This window comes from Dromiciops gliroides, chromosome 1, assembly GCF_019393635.1.
Source record: "Dromiciops gliroides isolate mDroGli1 chromosome 1, mDroGli1.pri, whole genome shotgun sequence".
Taxonomy (NCBI): domain Eukaryota; kingdom Metazoa; phylum Chordata; class Mammalia; order Microbiotheria; family Microbiotheriidae; genus Dromiciops; species Dromiciops gliroides.
The window spans coordinates 167,263,817-167,282,369 of record NC_057861.1 but is presented as its reverse complement, the minus strand read 5'-3'; positions in this window follow the sequence as shown (position 1 = coordinate 167,282,369).

Sequence of the window (18,553 nt, the reverse complement as noted above, 5' to 3'; positions counted from 1 at the left end):
GGTTGGTACTGTGTAAGGATGGATCTTCTGATTGGCAGCAGAGCTGGAAGTTCTAATGACTCCAGGATTGTTGAGCTACATCCCTCAATGCTCTCCTATTCTTCCCTCATTTTGTATCTTCAAGGAGACAGGACTACTTTGAATTGTCCTCCAGAGCCGGGTAGAGAAGTGGCTTCCTTTCTCTCCCAGCCAGTTGGTGGCCATTATGAACATATGCATAACCACTTCTAACTCTTTTGTGTTTACTTTTCTGTGTAGGTGATTGAAAAGCAACCTTGAGATGGACATGCCAGGCAGCAACCTTATGGACATTATATGGTCTGGAGAGACTGGAGCATAACGGTTGGTATTTTCCCTTTCCCAAGAACCCAAGAAGAAGGGGCAAGGGAGACACCTCCAGAGCGGCCCAACCTAGCACCTCATAGACCAGTTCATCAGAGATGCTGTACCCTGTAAAGATATGAAACCGAGCAGTGAAGGACTCTTCCATCACTGATACCACATCTTGCAGCAAAGTTCATGAGAACAAACAGAAAAGGGGCTTCCAGGCCTAGGAGTTGTGAGGTTCCTCTTTGCCATGTGTTCTCTATACAAATAGCTTACAAACTAATTTTTTTTTTTTTTTTTTGGTGAGGCAATTGGTGTTAAGTGACTTGCCCAGGGTCACACAGCTAGTAAGTGTCAAGTGTCTGAGGCCGGATTTGAACTCGGGTCCTCCTGAATCCAGGGCCAGTGCTCTATCCACTGTGCCCCCTACAAACATATTTTAAGTTTAAACTTACTCTCCCTATGGAATCAATGTATATATGTGGAAGAGTATACCCCTGGATTTTTGGGGGGATAATGCTTTGTAACAGCTGTTCATATTATACTTTCTCAGTAAATCCTTTTTCTAAAAGTCATCTGGCTGAATGTTAATAGGAAATACACTGGCAGGGTTCAGAAATTATGGCACTAGAAACCCTAGCCTTTCATAGTTATCCATGGAATTCAGAGAATAAATAGGCAGATACTCTCTGGTAACCTCAACTTCTATGTGTGTATCCAGTAAGGAGAGTGGCCCTTGGGAAGGTGCTATATTCTCTACCTTTTTCCTTTCTTCTCAAAGTACTGACTTGAGCTAGAATAAATCAATCCAAAATCATTTATTAAGTGCCTGTTATGTGCTAGAAGATCTGAGTTCTTGTCTTAGATTCACCACTAACTTGCTCTGTGACCTTGGGTCAATTATTTTACCTTTTTGGCCTCAGTTTCCTCATCTCTAAAAAGGGGGGGTGATAAATTAGATGATCTTTAAAGTCCTCTCTTACATAGTTAAGATTCTGTTATTTTTCTCTGTCTCTCCTGTCTTCACTCTTCCTCCTATCCTTATTCTTCCCTTGAGTGACTCATTGGTAGATATTAAGCCTGTAAAGTGCTCCATTGTACCTCCAAAAACACATACGTGAATCATTGCCTTATTCTTGCCTCATGTTTCAGTAATAGTTAAATACATTCACATAAATGGGGAGTGTGGTCTAGGGATCTAGAAGTTATGCCAATTGTGGATGGCTTGGGGGCAGAGCTGGAAGGAAGAAAGACTAGGTAAAGATCAAATGTAGGATGGGTCAAAACAGGAAGAAAACTGGCTCCTCCTCTGAAATTCCTCCAATTACTAGACATGGACCAGTCATCAGTATTGAACACACTATATGTAAAACACTTAAACTTTTTTTTTTTTACAGATGTCTTTTTTTTTCCTTCAATTGTTTCTGATGGTCTCTCTAGTACTTTTATTTTTCTTTTGAGGGTTTAACTGTCACTGAATTTCTCGTCATTTGGGCTCTTTTTTCATAGCTTTCAGATCACTTGGAAGTTAATACATAGCATTTCCTCTAGCCCAGATCTCTTCTTTGCATGGTTGTTTGTCTCAGCAATTCTTTTTTTTTTTTTTTGGTGAGGCAATTGGGGTTAAGTGACTTGCCCAGGGTCACACAGCTGGTAAGTGTCAAGTGTCTGAGGCTGGATTTGAACTCAGGTCCTCCTGACTCCAGGGTAGGTGCTCTATCCACTGTGCCACCTAGCTGCCCCAATTCTTTTTTTTTTAAATAATAAAAATATTTCATTATTTTCCAGTTACATGTAAAGGTAGTTTTCAACATTTGTTTTCATGAGATTTTAGTTCCAAATTTTTCTCCTTCCCTTCCCTCCTCCCTCCCCAAGAGAGAAAGCAATCTGATATAGTGTGATGAATAAAATTATATGTGGTTGTCCCAAGTTGAGGAAACGTAGCTGGGGTTTATCATATATATGTTACTTAGAAATTAGAGGCTATTGCACTAGTTTGGGGGTATTAAGAATTTATTAAAGCATATTAAATATTAGTAAAGAAAGCTCACATGGCTCTGAAAGATAGGAAAGCCTAGGTAGGATCTAGAGGAGGAGAGAGAGATAATGGGGAACTATAGTGGGCTGTGTCTGCTCTCACCAGGTTCCCGGGCCAAGAGAGCGAGTTACTGTGTAAGCTTGCTGTGGGCAGGAGGAGAGCCTGCCCTTACACATTCCTTAAAACCAATTGGCTAGCATCATTCAAATCCATTGATTTACTGGATTTGAGGGTGGTTTGGCTGATGTCAGAGTATGGAGCCCTCCTAGGAGAAAAAGCCTTCAGGTAGGTATGGTTTTAATTCCTATTTACAGTCCAAGGTCCAACTACATTTCCTTTGAAATTCTCCTGACTCTGGGCTGGCCCCAAGAAAGGTCTAGCCAGGCTCTCTGGGTCTCATAGAACCCCAAAACACCCTATTATTAATAATTTTCTCACAATAGGTTATATATGTACAATACTGATATCTTTTATTATATCAATTTTATTTCCAAATATCAGTCCCTCCTTCCTACCCTATCCAGACAACCATTTTTTGTAACAAAGAACAAAACAGAAACCCCCCCCCCAAAATGTGGTAAAACTAGCCAATACATTGAGTCTGACAGCATATGCAATGTTCTTTACCCATAACTCACACATACTCCCTCCCCTCTCCTCCACATAAAGCAGTGAGATGAGTACATTTTTCTCATCTCTTAATTGGGTCCAAGTTTGATCATTATAATTACACAGAATTCAGGGTCATTTTTAGACTTTCAGTATATGTAGTTATAGTCATTGGGTATATTATTTTCCTAGTTCTGTTCGCTTCATTTTGCTGATGCAAAAAAAAATTGAGAAGCATAAGAAAATATATGAATTAATATTCCATATGAATTTAATTGAATATGAATTAAATATCCATTCATATATCTTTCCATGCTTTTCAATGTTTTTCTTACTCATCATTTCCCATAGTGCAGTAATATTTCACTACATTCATGTACCACAATTTGTTTAGCTAATTTCCAAATGATAGGCATTTATTTTGTTTCCAGTTCTTTTGCTAATACAAAAGCATCACTAGAAATATTTTGGTATCTATGAGGCCTTTCTTTCCATCACTGAAGCCTTGGAGTATATGCCTAACAATGGGACAGCTGGGACAAATAGTATGGAAATTTTAGTTATTGTTGTAGCATAACACCAAAGTGCTTTCTAGACCAATTCAGCAGTTGTCTAGCTCCACCAACAATTCATCAGTCTTTCTGTGAATTCATCGTCTCTCCAACATTGATTATTTCTGTCTTTGGTCACCTTTGCCAATTTGCCATGGTGAAACCAGAGAGTTATTCTGGTTTGTCTTTCTTGTTATTGGTGATTTGGAATAATCTTTCATATGATTGTTGATAGTCTTTAGTTCTTCTTTTGAGAACTATTTATTTCTTTTGACCACTAATCCATTGGGGAATTGTTCTATATATGCGTGAGTGTTTGTGTTTATATGTGTGTGTGCATATTTATATGTGTGTGTGTGTGTGTTAGTTCTCTAGGATATCAGAAACATGAACCTCCCAAATTTATTCCTTTTCATTATCCTTCAAGCAAAAGAAGCAATCAGAATGGAGGAGAAAGCCAAGTCTGAAAGTCAGAAAAGCCTGATTTTAAGTCCTGCTCTGAAACATACTGACTAAGGTTAGCCTGGCCAAATCCCTATAACCTCTTGGTGCCCCCAACCAACTATCTACTTCTATGCTGCAGAACTGTTTTAGTAAAAGGAAGTTCCTATGCCAAAGAGGAAGGAGGAAGGAGGAAGGAGGAAGGAAGGAAGAAAGGAAGGAAGGAAGGAAGGAAGGAAGGAAGGAAGGAAGGAAGGAAGGAAGGAAGGAAGGAAGGAAGGAAGGAAGGAATTCTACCAATAAGCACCTGCTATCCTGTTACTTCACTTTTGAAAACAGTTTTCTACCTGATGTTTTATTCCCTGTTTTTCTGTACCCTATACCATACCTTGGCAACATGGGCCAGAAAGTAATCAGACTGATATACTAAAGCTGACTGTCAACTTTTTAAAAATCAGCCTTTGGGGCAGCTAGATGGCGCAGTGGATAGAGCACCGGCCCTGGAGTAAGGAGTACCTGAGTTCAAATCCGGCCTCAGACACTTAACACTTACTAGCTGTGTGACCCTGGGCAAGTCACTTAACCCCAATTGCCTCACTAAAAAAAAAAAAGAAAAAAAAGAAAAAAAAATCAGTCTTAAATCGAGGACTTAAAACCTGGGTCGATATGTTTGAACTGATGCAGAGTGAGGTAAATAAATCAGGAGAACAGTTTATACAATAACAACAATATTGTAAAGGCAAACAACTTTGAAAGACTTACTAACTCTGATTGACACAGTGATCAACCACTATTCCAAGGGACTCATGATGAAAAATGTTACCCACCTTTTGACAAAGAGATGATAGACCTAGAATATAGGATGTAATCTTCCTTCCACCCCACCCCCCAGTGTTGTTTCTGTCCTATCTGACTTTTTGTGACCCCATTTGGGATTTTCTTGGCAAAGATACTGGAATGGTTTGCCATTTCCTTCTCCAGCTCATTTTACACATGAGGGACCTGAGGCAAACAGAGTGAAGTGACTTGCCCAGGGTCACACAGCTAATGAGTATCTGGGGTCAAATTTGAACTCAGGTCCTCCTGACTCACAGGCCAGCACTCTGTCCACTGTGCCACATAGCACTCTCTCTCTCTCTCTCCCCCACACACATATATACATAAATATGTATATGAATATGACATAGCCAATGTATGTTTGTAACAGAGGTTTTATTTTTCTTGCCTTCTCAATGGGGGAGGGAGGGTCAATAAAAAAAAGGAGCAGAAGGTGGGAAAAAATAAATCAGGACCTGAAATTGAATTTAAACAAAAATAAATAATTAAATCGATAAGCAAGGAAATAAATGTATAAATAAATGAATGAATAGATGAGCGAATGAATAAATGAATGAAATGAAAAAAAAAAGAAGGAAGGAAGGAAGCTCTAAAAGGTTGGAAGGAAATTTCCCTCTCAGAAGATCTCAGGCTATTGGCACTCTCCCATTTGCAAATGGACTGTTTTTGAGACCCAATGTAAAGAAATACCCACATCTAGAGAGCAAGGGTATTTCTATCAAGTGTACTGGGTTTTTTTTGAGGTTTCTAAAAATAAAGAATTCAGGGCTATCATTTCTGCTTGATGACAACATTTTGTACTTTCCTTGTGCTTAAGATACTTCACTGGGAGGGGAATGTTAATGTTTGATTCCTCCAAATCTCATGGTAAGGATATAAGGACAGAATGAGGAAAATACTTAAAAAGTTTTGGAACATAGGTTCTGTGCAGAGTCCAAACCTTATACGACATCTTATAGAAACTTCCCTCCTCTAGAAAATAAATAAGTGAAAATTATTAAAATGGTGCCTATGGTAGTTAAAGGGTTGGGTTGGGGTGAGGGATGGTATTGTTTCCTTCAAAGTTGGACTGATTTCAATTTGTAGGAAGATTTATAGGAAGGGGAGGAGATTTACTATCAGGAGACTTGGGTTCCTGCTGCTTCTCACCTGAGTGACTTCGGGTTAATAGGTCCCCTCCTCCAGATCTTTCCCTCATCTATAAAATGAAGAGGTCAGACTAGATGAGAACTAGGGGCATTTAGCCTGGAGAAGAAAAGACTCAGGTGAATAAGGAGCTCTAGCTTCAAGAATAAGATTTTATTTGTACTGTTTGGCTTCACAGAACAGAGCATTGGGAGCAGAAAGATAGTAAAGAGGCAAAGTCATACAAGGCAAAGAGGCTGGATATAAGGGAAAACTCCTCGCTTAGAGCTGTCCAACTATAGAAGGGGCTCCCTTGGAATATGGTGGATTTCCTCTCACTGAAGTTCTGCAAGAGCAGGCTGGATGACCACTTGCCAGTTACATTGTAGTGAGAATTCTTGTATAGGGTTGGACTAGCTGGCTCCTAAAGTCCTTTTTAACTTTGAGCTTCTTTCGCTATGAAGTTCCTTCCAATTCTGAGCCCTGTAATTCTTCCTCTAGCTTACCCACCTACCCACACTAGAGTAGAAGTCAGAAGAACAGTTCTGAGCTGAGGTTACTTTGGCCCAGGCTCTGAAGAGGACATTCAAGAAACAGACTGCAGGGGCAGCTAGGTGGCGCAGTGGATAGAGCACTGGCCCTGGATTCAGGAGGACCTGAGTTCAAATCCAGCCTCAGACATTTAACGCCTACTAGCTGTGTGACCCTGGGCAAGTCACTTAACCCCAATTGCTTCACCAAAAATAAGTAAATAAATAAATAAATGGGTTCAAGGCCAAATAGAAAATGAATCAGTTTGTTTTTTTTTTTTAAAAGGTAGACACTTGCCTATTAATTGAATGTCTTTGAAAGGGGGAATCGGTCTGTTTCTCCCCATTTATGTGTCCATTAATGTGCAAAGGATATGCTCTGCTGAGCAAAGGACAGAGCAAACCCATCCTATCTTCAGCCCTCTTTGGATTTCCTCTTTGGGTAGGTGGCCTCTGGGGCTTCCAGCAAATATAGCTTTCTCAGTGTTTCTGAAAGCAGTATAAGGAAACTGATAGGCTCAGGAGATGGCAGGGTGCCAGGGAGGGAGGAGGTCACAGCAGTGGCTTCTGAGAAGTCTGCATCGCTTGGGTGAGCTATAAACCCCTTCCCTGACAAACCCCATTCACACCCAGGTTTGAACTGGTATAAAGAAGCTTGGATTGTTGGCTAGCTCTAGAGGTTCAGCTGTAGGAATAGACCATCTCTGCTCAAAAGCCCTAAGATTAGGGAAGGGTGTGCCATGGTATACTATCGATCAAGCAATGAGTCAGTAAACATATATTAAATACCTACTATGTGCCAGGTACTCTGTGCTAAGCACAGGAGATACAAAAAGAGGCAAAAAACGGCCCCTGCCCTAAAGGAGCTCATAATTTAATGGTGGAGACTACAAGCAAACAAATGTGTACAAACAAGATATATATGGCATAAATAGGAAATAATTAACAGAAGGAAGGCAATAGAATTGAAGGGTGGTGGGAAGCTTCCTATAAAAGGTGAGATTTTAGTTGTGACTTAAAGGAAGTCAAGGAGGTCAATAGTTGAAGAGTATTCCAGGCATGGGGGACAGCCAGGGAAAATGCCTGGAGATGGAGTACTCATCTTGCTTATGGAATAGCCCTGAGCCAGGAGGCCAGTGTCACTGGATTGAATATGTGGTGGAGACTAAGGTGGAAGAAGCCTGCAAGCAACAGTAGGAAGAGGCTAGATTATGAAGGCCTTTGAATGCCAAACAGGGGATTTTGTATTTAGTCTTGAAGGTGATAAGGAACCATTGGAGTTTATTGAGGTATGTGTGTGTGTGTGTGTGTGTGTGTGTGTGTGTGTGTGTGTGTGTGTGTGTGTGTGTGTGTGTGTGTTTGTATGGCTTAGACTTGCACTTTAGGAAGATCACTTTGGTGGCTGAATGGAGGATGGATTAGAGTGGGCAGAGATCTGAGGCAGGCCTATCAACCTATATAGGCAGGCCACAGCAATTGTCCAGGTGTGAGGTAATGAAGTCCTCCATCAGAGTGGTGGCAGTGTCAGAGGAAAGAAGGGGACATATTTGAGATATGTTGCAAAAGGAAAATTGACAGGCCTTGACGGTAGGTTGGAAATGGCGTGGGGGTGGGAGTGGGGGGATAAGAGTTGAGGGTGACTCCTAGATTGCAAGCTTGGGGAACTGGGAGGATGGTGGGGACATCAGAAGTAATAGGGAAGGTGGGGGAGGGTTTGGGGGAAAGGTAATGAGTTTAGTTTTGGACATGTTGAGTTTAAGATGTCTACTGGATATCCAGCTTGAGATGTCTGAAAGACAATGGGAGATGGAGATTGGAACTCAGCGGAGAGGTTGGGGCAGGAAAGGTAGAATTGAGAATCATCAACATCAAGACGTGTGAGTGATATTTTCCCCAGTCCTTAGACATAAGTGATTTAACGATAGTAATAATCAGTATATAGACTAAAGGATTCTGATTTTGCATATTAAGGTATTCTTTAGTAGCTTAATCAAATGATAATGGAGTAAGACGGATACTAGTGGAGTAAAATCCAATGCCATATGGCCATCAAGTCTACAAACCATCTAACTGACATTCATCTATTCCTCTAGCCATCATCTGGTTCTGCCTCAGTGGTCAGAAACTTAGTGGCCAGCAACCCACATTTGCAGATTTTAGCAACTAAGGTGGCATTTGTTTAAGTGGAAAAGGGGAAATCCAAGGGGCTAGCAAGTCTTGATGGTAAACTTATGTCCACGTACCACTTGGGGTGTATTTCATTGTGGGAGGAGTTTGTTTAAAAATAGTAAGGTATATAAGCATTTAAGCCTCACAGGGGTATAAAAGCAGTTGAGTGACACTACTAGGGGTCTTTGGGTCCTAGACCTGAGACCGGCTTTATTGTGAGACAGGATCCTTCTCTCAATAAATCTATTTTTTACAGCTTGGAGACTTTGCTGTTTCTTTTCCTTCATCAGACTTAGAAATTTTTGCGACAGATGGTAATTAAATCTACCCAAACTGATGAGATCACCAAGTGAAGTAGTATAAAGGGAGAAGAGAAGAGAACTCAGGACAGGACCATACACATATATATGTGTATATGTTGTATTGTATATATACACGCATACACATTACACATAATGTGTGCATGCATTGTGTATATATACATGCATACACGTTACACATAATGTGCGCATGCATTGTATATTTATACATGCATGTATACACATGCATATATGTATGTGTGTGCAGATATAATATAAGGCACACATATCTTGTATATATACGTGTGTATATATTTGTATATATGCATATACAGGCATATATACATAATATACATATGCACACAGTATGTGTTTATATACACACATGCATGCATGTTTATATAGTAGAAAGTATATGCATATTGTATATACACACATGTGTATGTTTGCACAGACGCTAATAGACACACATACATATACATGTACAGATACATATCTATACATATATCCATATTATATATGTCCACATACATATACACACATATGTCCCCAGGAATGGGGGTACCCTATACAAAAGCATGCAGATGGGAGATGTAATGAAGAACAAGAGGAATGCTATTTTGGCTGGAGTGTGGAGTGTAAAAGCCAATTGTAGAAACAACAGAGGGCAGATTGTACTATGAATATGCAAGTCTGGGGATCTAGTATTAGTTTTTCTACTAGTCCCCAGTTTTCTCTTGTTAAAAAATTAGAGTCATTTCCAGCTTTAATATTCTGTGCTGCTTAGTTCCGACCAGAAGAAGACTTTCAAAGAGATTCTGTGTTCTCCTGTTGACCAAAGTGCTTCAGGAACCCCTCCTCATTCATTCCCCTACTACCTCATCATCCCTGAGTAGCTGAAGGCCACTTCTCATAGCACATGGGTTTTGGGTTCTTTGCCTTTCCCAGGGGCATCCTGATTTCAGCTGGTGTGATTCGGTTTTACCCCTGGAGAAAGAAGCAATTCTTTAGGTGGGCTATAAAGGGTAGTGGGCTAGGCAAAGGGAACCTGGGCCAGTCTATTTCCTAGGATTTAGTGGCCATTCAATGGCTTCGAAATCAACCTGCAAAGACAAATTTCAGCTCCAGCAACACCTGCCCTTCCTGGCAGGCTCTCTGGGTCACTCTGGGTTAGTGACTCTGGGCTTGTCACATTAGACACAGACTGCCTGGAATGCCTTTTGCTTCAGACACTAGCCTCCCCCAATTCATCTTTCACACTGAAGGATTTACAAAGCCTTATATAATTAAGAGTAAGATCTCCACTACACACCATATGGTAAAATCATGTTTTGTTTTGGTGGGCTCTACATGCATTAGTGTGTAAGCCCTTCTGAGCAGGGCTGGTGATGTAATTTCCCCTCTGTGAAGCTCTGTGTGCTCAGCCTATGTTTCAAAAACTGGGGGGTTGAACTCTCTATTTTGGCTCATCATTTGGGAATTAATACCCCATTCTTGTCTAGGGTTGAGTATTCTTCATTGGTCCTCAGAGGCACAAAGATTTTAATTCCTGTTTTTTAGTCTTCTAACAATACAAGGAACTGAAGAGAGAATTCCTGACCTTCCATAGTAGGGAATCTCTCTGTCTGACTAAGGATAGCACAATCATTTTTTTGTTTTGTTCATTCATTCATTTATTTCTGCAAGCATTTCTAAGGGAAGATTGTCCTATCTTTCTCATTGAGATGGTGCCTTTGAGGATGTTTGAGTTAAAATGGGGATGATGGGATGAATGAGATAGGTAGGAGTCCTTCCCAAGGCCTTCCACAGTGTAGGATTTCTATTGGACATTGATGGATGGATAGACAGTAAACAGCTAGTGAGAATAAGGGATAGCATTGAAGAAAGAGGAGAATGGGGGGAAGATCCAACACTGCTCTTACTAACCTACCTTGCCAACTATTCCCTTGAATGAAGTTTTTGCTGTTGTCAAAGTCATTCAGTCACAGTCCCCAGAACCTGGCTTGCCCACTTTTTCCTAGAAGCCTTTATTTGTGCTGTGTCTTTCCAACTTCTTGTTCCATTTCTCAACCTTTAAGGCAAAGCTTAATACTAACCTTTTCCATGAAGCCTTTTCCCCTTCTTGTATGTCTGTGTCCTCCGACTGTCTCCTCTAGATGTTTGCCCTTCATCATTCCTGTATTTAGGTGGTTCAGTGGATATAGTGCCAAACTTGGAGTCAGGAAGACCTGAGTTCAAATTTGGCCTCAGACTAGCTTCGTGACCCTGGGCAAGTCACTTAATATCTATTTGCCTCAGATTTTTCAATTGTAAAGTGGGGATCACAACAGCACCTCCCTCCCTAGAGGAAGATCAAATGAGATATTTGTAAAGCACTTAGCAAACAATGCCTGGCACATAGTAGGCACTATATAAAAGTTATTGTTATTATTATTTCATCTTCAATCTTTTCTCATCTCTTAGTTCTTTCCCTGCTACCTACAAACATGTCCAGGTCAAAAACCTGCAACTGACCCAGCCACCCTTTCAAGCTTTCATCCTATAGCTTTGCTGGAAAAATAAATGAATGAATGAATGAACCATATATTAAGTACTTACTATGTGTGGAATCTCTGGAAGCAAAAAGTAAAAACTTCTCTGCTGTGAAAGAGCTCATATTCTAATAGGGAAGACAACACACAGAATCTTTAAGTTCTAAGTCAGATGGAAAAGTCTTTAAGATCCTGAAGCAAACCAGATGGCACTGCCTCTTCTTTCATGTCATTTTCACTGATAAAATCATATCCGTTTCTGATGTTGAACCATTTGACAGTGCCAAGGACTTTGATGGCAAGAGCTTTCTTTTCCGAGTCTCCAGTAACTATGGCTGTGGCACCCGTAAAAGCAGTTGCCAGGGTGTTCTCCATAGGGGTTGCTTTCCGCTATGATGCCTGTGGGCATTGGACTAGAAGCATTGCAATTCCCAAGGCTCTTGGGTTCAGGGTCCTGGGCTATCTCTCTTGGGGTCTGTGGGCAGGGTGGTTAAGGTGGTGGTTGTGATTTGATTTGCCTGGCACATGCTGACTCCTGTATCTCCCACTTGAGGTAGACTGGCTTGACTGCCTTGTTGGTGATGGTGGAGTTAGTTGGCCCTATCTTCAAAGATTTGCTTCCCCATATTTTCTTCCCTCCCTCCCCCTCTCTCCCTCCCTCCCTCCCTCCCTCCCTCCCTTCCTTCCTTCCTTCCTTCCTTCCCCCTCTTTCTTTTGACCTTGGCTAATGCAGGGATTTATTTTTAAGACTATACATATTTATAATGGGTTTTGCTTTTCTTTTAATTTCTCAGTAGGTGATTAAGTGGGGAAGGAGATAATTCAGAACTGAAAATAAAATAGAATTGAATTGAATTAAAAAAATTTTTTAAAATACATTAAAAAAAACCTTTGAAAAAGGTGTTTTTTTTCTCTGAATGGCTGGTGTGGGGTCTAGGTCAGAAGCAGGACCAATGGTCTGAAGGGGTGATGGGGCTACCACTCCCAGGGCTCCTGTGTCTTTCTCTATGTTGGTAGCAGTTAGCAATTGTTCCTAGTAATGATGAGGAAGGTAGGCCCCTTCTCCACAATGTTTTCTTTCAAAAAGCCATGTACTCGGGGGCGGCTAGGTGGTGCAGTGGATAAAGCACCGGCCCTGGATTCAGGAGGACCTGAGTTCAAATCTGGCCTCAGACACTTACTAGCTGTGTGACCCTGGGCAAGTCACTTAACCCCCATTGCCCCACAAAAATAAAAATAAAAAAATAAAAAAGCCATGTACTCTCCTTTCCTCTATTTCCAGAAAAATTAAATTACTTGCTCAAGTCATTATAGATAATAAATAGCAGGGTTGGACTTTGAACCCAGGTTCTTGGATTCAAGCTCATTCCATTGTAACACACCCTCCCTTGCTTGCTTATTCATAGAACCAGAACACTTTTTTGGGGGGGGTGGAAGGGCAGGGCAGTGACAGTTAAGTGACTTGCCCAGCTAGTAAGTGTCAAGTGTCTGAGGCTGGATTTGAATTCAGGTTCTCCTGAATCCAGGGCCAGTGCTTTATCCTCTGTGCTACCTAGCTGCCCCCAGAACACTTTTGGGATAATAATCCTCATTTCTTTCTAGTTCTCCAACCACTGGTATTCCCTGGCTAGAGATATCACATCTTACCTATCCCATGGGCTCAGTTTTAAATATCTCTCTGTGTGGAGAAACTTTGGGTCTTCCTCTTCCATATAGAATTCAAATAAAACGTCTTTAATTTTTTAAGAAATTACTGAATTAAAACAAAATTAAATTACTAGCTTTGTGACCCTGGGAAAGTCACTTAACCCTCATTGCCCTGCACAAAAAACCCCCCCAAACTAGAGAAATTACTGAATTCCTAGCAGTTTTTTGATCATTGTGTATGTAGCACTCAGGCCCCCTCAAAATGGGCCTTTAGAAAACTACCAGCTAGGGGGCAGCCAGGTGGCACAGTGGATAAAGCACTGGCCTTGGATTCAGGAGGACCTGAGTTCAAATCCAGCCTCAGACACTTGACATTTGCTAGCTGTGTGACCCTGGGCAAGTCACTTAACCCTCGTTGCCCAGCAAAAAGGTAAAAAAAAGAAAACTACCTGCTTTGAGCCTGTTTATGGATCATATCCATGCATGAGTCCCTGACTAATGTTTTATATTTAGCAGGCCAGCTGCAGGACACAATTCAAAGTAATAGATAATGTAGTGAAATAATTGGTCAAGAAAGATTTCCTTCAGACACACTCTTCTTAGGTCAGTACATCACTAGCGGGGGAGGGGTTATGTGCAGGAACATGTGTAACCAGAGAATACACATAGATAAACATGTGAGGACAATACATGTGTCTAGGGAATATGTATGTACAGGAACACCTATGAAACTTAATATGGGTAAGGTAGCATGGCTCCATGCTTCAGATCCACACAATGCCTGGCTCGTAGTAGACACTATATAAATGCTTATTCTCTTCCCCTTCCCCCCCCATGCTGGCATTATGCTGTTTTTTTGACCAGGCATCTTCACTAAGTTGCTGTCACTCTGATGCCATGTACTGGTCTTTAGTGGCAATACAGCCTCTTCCCTTCAAGGGGAAGAGTCAATAACCCCAGGGGTTATTATTTGTGTGACCAGACCTTCACAAGACATATCCAGTCAACTATATAGGGAAGGCCATAGGCATTTAAAAGTCTGCTTTGTGGACTGCTTTCCCCTTTGCTCAATCTCTCTCAGTCCAAACTTTTGTTACTTATGGTCTGAAATTCCATTAAACTCCTATCATATCCTTGATTTGCTAGCCTGGGTCTCTTTCAAATCATCCTTTGGGACTCTGGTTAGCAAAACAACACCTTACATGGAGTTGGAATGAGAAGATTATTTTCAACCTCCATAATACTTCTGGTTTCCATGCAAATCAATTCAGGAGCCAAACTGAAATTAGTCTGGTGAAGATGGTGAAATTGTCAACCTTTTCCCTACTTCCCAGCAACCAAAATCACAATAATCTCTCTATATGTATTTCCTTAATCAATGGATACCAGTATTACTCTATTTCCAAGTGGAGATATGCAAACTTTTCTCATGTTAAAAAGGTGTCTTCAAACTCAAAAAAATTTAGGAACCACTGACCTAGCCCAAAGCAATGTGTTTTTCACTTGGCAGGCATTTAATTAATACGTGTTTTGTTTTTATTTTACTCACATAATTCCAGTCACAGGACAAAAATTAAGATTTTAAGAATAAAAGAAGAATGGGTTGAAAGTGGTATAATCTTTAAAATCACCTGAATAAAGGTAAATTTTAATTGAGGGAATGTTCCAAGAAGAATTACTCAACTGACTCCTATTAATGATCTCTTCTTGACCTCTGCAAAGTGTAGCATTTATCTGCATTTTAAAGGAAGCACATGGATGTTTAGGGTTCTCCTCTGCTTCAGTAGGTGTAGAGCCAGAGTAAATTATATTGCATCCTTCTATCCTGTCCCCCCAAATTTTATTCAAGTGAAGTGTGATTTTTAAAAATTATGATCAAAGGTCAGCCTTGAAAGAAAAAAAAATCACTTTAGAAAAGCAGTTTGTAAGGGGTAGCTGATAGGGGAGGGGGGCACAGTGATGGGGTACAGAAGAAGGAGAGGGAGGGACAATTTCAGTCCATTTAAAAAAAATTTATTTTTATTTTCAATTCACAGAACAAAACAAGCATTTTCATAACAGCACAATAAAAAGACTGCACATGAAACTGTAAATCTACCATATACAACTAGCTATTCTCTCCAAATGTGCAACAAATTTTTTCCCCCTTTTATTCCTTCCCCCCAAGATAGCTACCATTAGACACAAATATATATATATATATATATATATATATATATATATATATATATATATATATATATAAAATTATTCTATATAAACTTATATTTATCAGTTCTTTCTCTGGATATAAATAGCATCTATCTTCATATGTTCTTTATTTTTTCAGGGCAATGAGGGTTAAGTGACTTGCCCAGGGTCACACAGCTAGTGTCAAGTGTCTGAGGCCAGATTTGAACTCAGGTCCTCCTGACTCCAGGGCTGGTGCTTTATCCACTGTACCACCTAGCTGCCCCATATGTCCTTTATTTTTAATTTGTGTATTTATAATAGTCTTAACTTGTAATGACTGTGAGCTTATAAACTAATTACATGTGAACAGGCCTTCAATTTTTTAAGCATCAACTGGCTTAGCCATCTTTTCCCCAGTCAGTACCAAGGGCATGGGCTGGGAGGTTGCAGGGGAGAGGTTGAAGTGGCAGAATTCATGGAGAAGACTGGGGCAAGAGGTTGCTTCAAAATTGTATCCTAGGGACCACTGTGGATACAGGGAAGGCGATAAAAAGTAAAGCGGAAGAAGGTAGAGAGAGCTAAAGCAGGAGAGTGGTTTGTGGCATTAAAGCTTACTGTAAAAAGGCTTCTTTTATAATCCTCCACTGATGCCCTATTGAGACATGGGAGGGATCCTGAGGTCCCAACTGCTATGGGAGCAGAGCACAAACTGGATTCACACCAAACCAGAAGGGATTTTGAGTGTGGGCCAGCAATCAAAATGCTGAAGATCACATTAAGTTTATTATTTATTTTAAGAAAGAGAGAAGTAGAAGCAACCAGTAGAAGTTGCAGGGGCAGCCTTAGGTTTGATGCAAAGTTAATTTTCCCAACATGGTTAAACTTTCATTAAATTGTTAAGTTCTTTCAAAGGCAAAAAAAAAAATTTTTTTTTGGACTTGGCAGAACAACATACAGCTTTGAAGGTTCTCCTCACAAGGTGTCTTCAGACTTCATAATAGGGTTGACTGGATTCAATATCCTGATGGGTATTGATAGCGATTAAGGTTTTAAACATATTCACCCCAAGTTCTCACCAATGTAATCAGAAAGGTCCCAAGGAAGGCAGGATTTTCTTTCTTTCTTTTTTTAATTCAACGAACATTTATTTTTTCTAGTTACATGTAAGGTTAGTTTTTAACATTCATTTTCATAAGATTTAGAGTTCCAATTTTTCTCCCTCCCTCCCTTTCCTCTCCCCACCACAAGACAACAACCAATCTGGTATAGGTTATATATGTTCAATCCACAAGTGCTCTTTTTATCAGTTCTTTCTATGGAGGTGGATAGTATACTTCCTCATTAGTCCCTTGGGATTGTCTTTGATCATTGTATTGCTGAAAGTAGTGAAGTCATTCATAATTGTTCATTGAACAATACTGCTGTCACTATGTACAATGTCCTCCCAGTTCTGCTCACTTCACTATACATCAGTTCATATGAGTCTTTCCAGGTTTTTCTGGTATCATCCTGCTATGGTAAAACACCATTCCACTACAATCATATACCACCATAGCTTCTTTAGTCATTCCTCAATTGATGGACATTCCCCTGATTCTCAATTCTTAACCACCACAAAGAGTTGCTATAAATATTTTTTGTACAATTTTCCCCCCTTTTCCCTTTTTTCATGATTACTATTGTTAACTGTTTCCCTCCATCCTACTCCCTTCCCCATGATATTTACTCTATTATCCATCTTCCCTATCCCTCTTCAAAAGGGACTTGCTTCTGTCTGTCTCCTCCCCCAGTCTGGCCTCCTTTCTTTTGAAGGCAGGCTTTTCAATTGCTGAAAAGGTCCTCTACATTATCCTCTTCCAAGATGACCACATAACTCCAAGCTACAGGCCCTAAAATAGTACAAAGGTGGGGGGGGGGCAGCTAGGTGGCACAGTGGATAAAGCACTGGCCTTGGATCCAGGTGGACCTGAGATCAAATCCAGCCTCAAACACTTGACACTTAGTAGCTGTGTGACCCTGGGCAAGTCACTTAACCCTCATTGCCCCACAAAAAACCCCCAAAACCAAAAATCAAAACAAAAATACTACAAAGGCAGCTCAGTGAAATTTATTGTAATGGAAAAGTGATTCATCCATCCATCCATACTGGAAAAGCAAAGTGGATAAAAATGCAGTCAGTCAGTGAACTACTATTTACTAAACACTTATTATGTGCCAAGCACCATGCAAGTGCTAGAAATACAAATACAAGTAGAAAGAAAGGTAGTCCTTTTTCATTAGGAACTTACATTCTAATGGGGGAAGACAACGCTAAAATAGGAACTGAAAAAAGGGTGAGGGGATGGTACAGGAAGTCTGGAGTGCAATCTGGAAAGGTATGAGCTATGACTTGGGTGCCATCCTGAAATGAAAGTATTGGGAGGAGTCATCCAACTGGGAGAGGCTGCAAGGTGGGGGATACTTCAAATGTGGAAATTTCTGGGCTTGGGTGGGGTTTCAGGTAAAAGAGCTGGGGAATGGTGGAGGAAGTTCAGAGTATAGCCTAGAAAGGAATGAGGATATTGTCCAAGTTGTGACATGAAACTAAATAGTCAGAGCATTGACTGAATCCATCTTTATGTATATCTTGGCCAGATGGATAATGAGCTGGGGCAAAGGGGAAGAGGAGGAAGATATTAGGACAGATAGCATTTGAGAAATTTCATAGCATTTTCAATGATCCCAACCTTCTGACTGCTATTAAAACCCACCCACCTCCTGGTGCCATGGTATTGTCCTGATATCATATAATCCAGGAAGCCTTTCCTGTTCCCTTTAATCATTAATGCTCCTTTTCTCCACAATATATCATATATCATATCATATCATATCATATCATATCATATCATATATCATCTCATTCCTCATATCACATCACATTATAACAATCTATATCTATCTAGAGATATGTATACATACACATACACATAGATATTTTGAATGTGGTCAATTCAGAAATTTGTTTATAATGGGTTTTTTTTTTCCAATGGGGGTTCAAAGGGAAGGTGGGAAGAAAAAGGTACCTGAAAATGAAATAAAATCAAATTTTAAAAAATGCAAAGGGTAACAGCTAGATATTCAGTTGGATCCAGTGACACCCACAAATTGTAAAAAAGGGGAAAAAAGTAACATTGGGAGGGGCAGCAGGGTACATTAGAAAGAAGGCTGGATTTGATGGCAGAAGACTTGTATTTGAATATAAGCTCTGCCATTACTGTCTGGTTGACTTTGGAAAAAT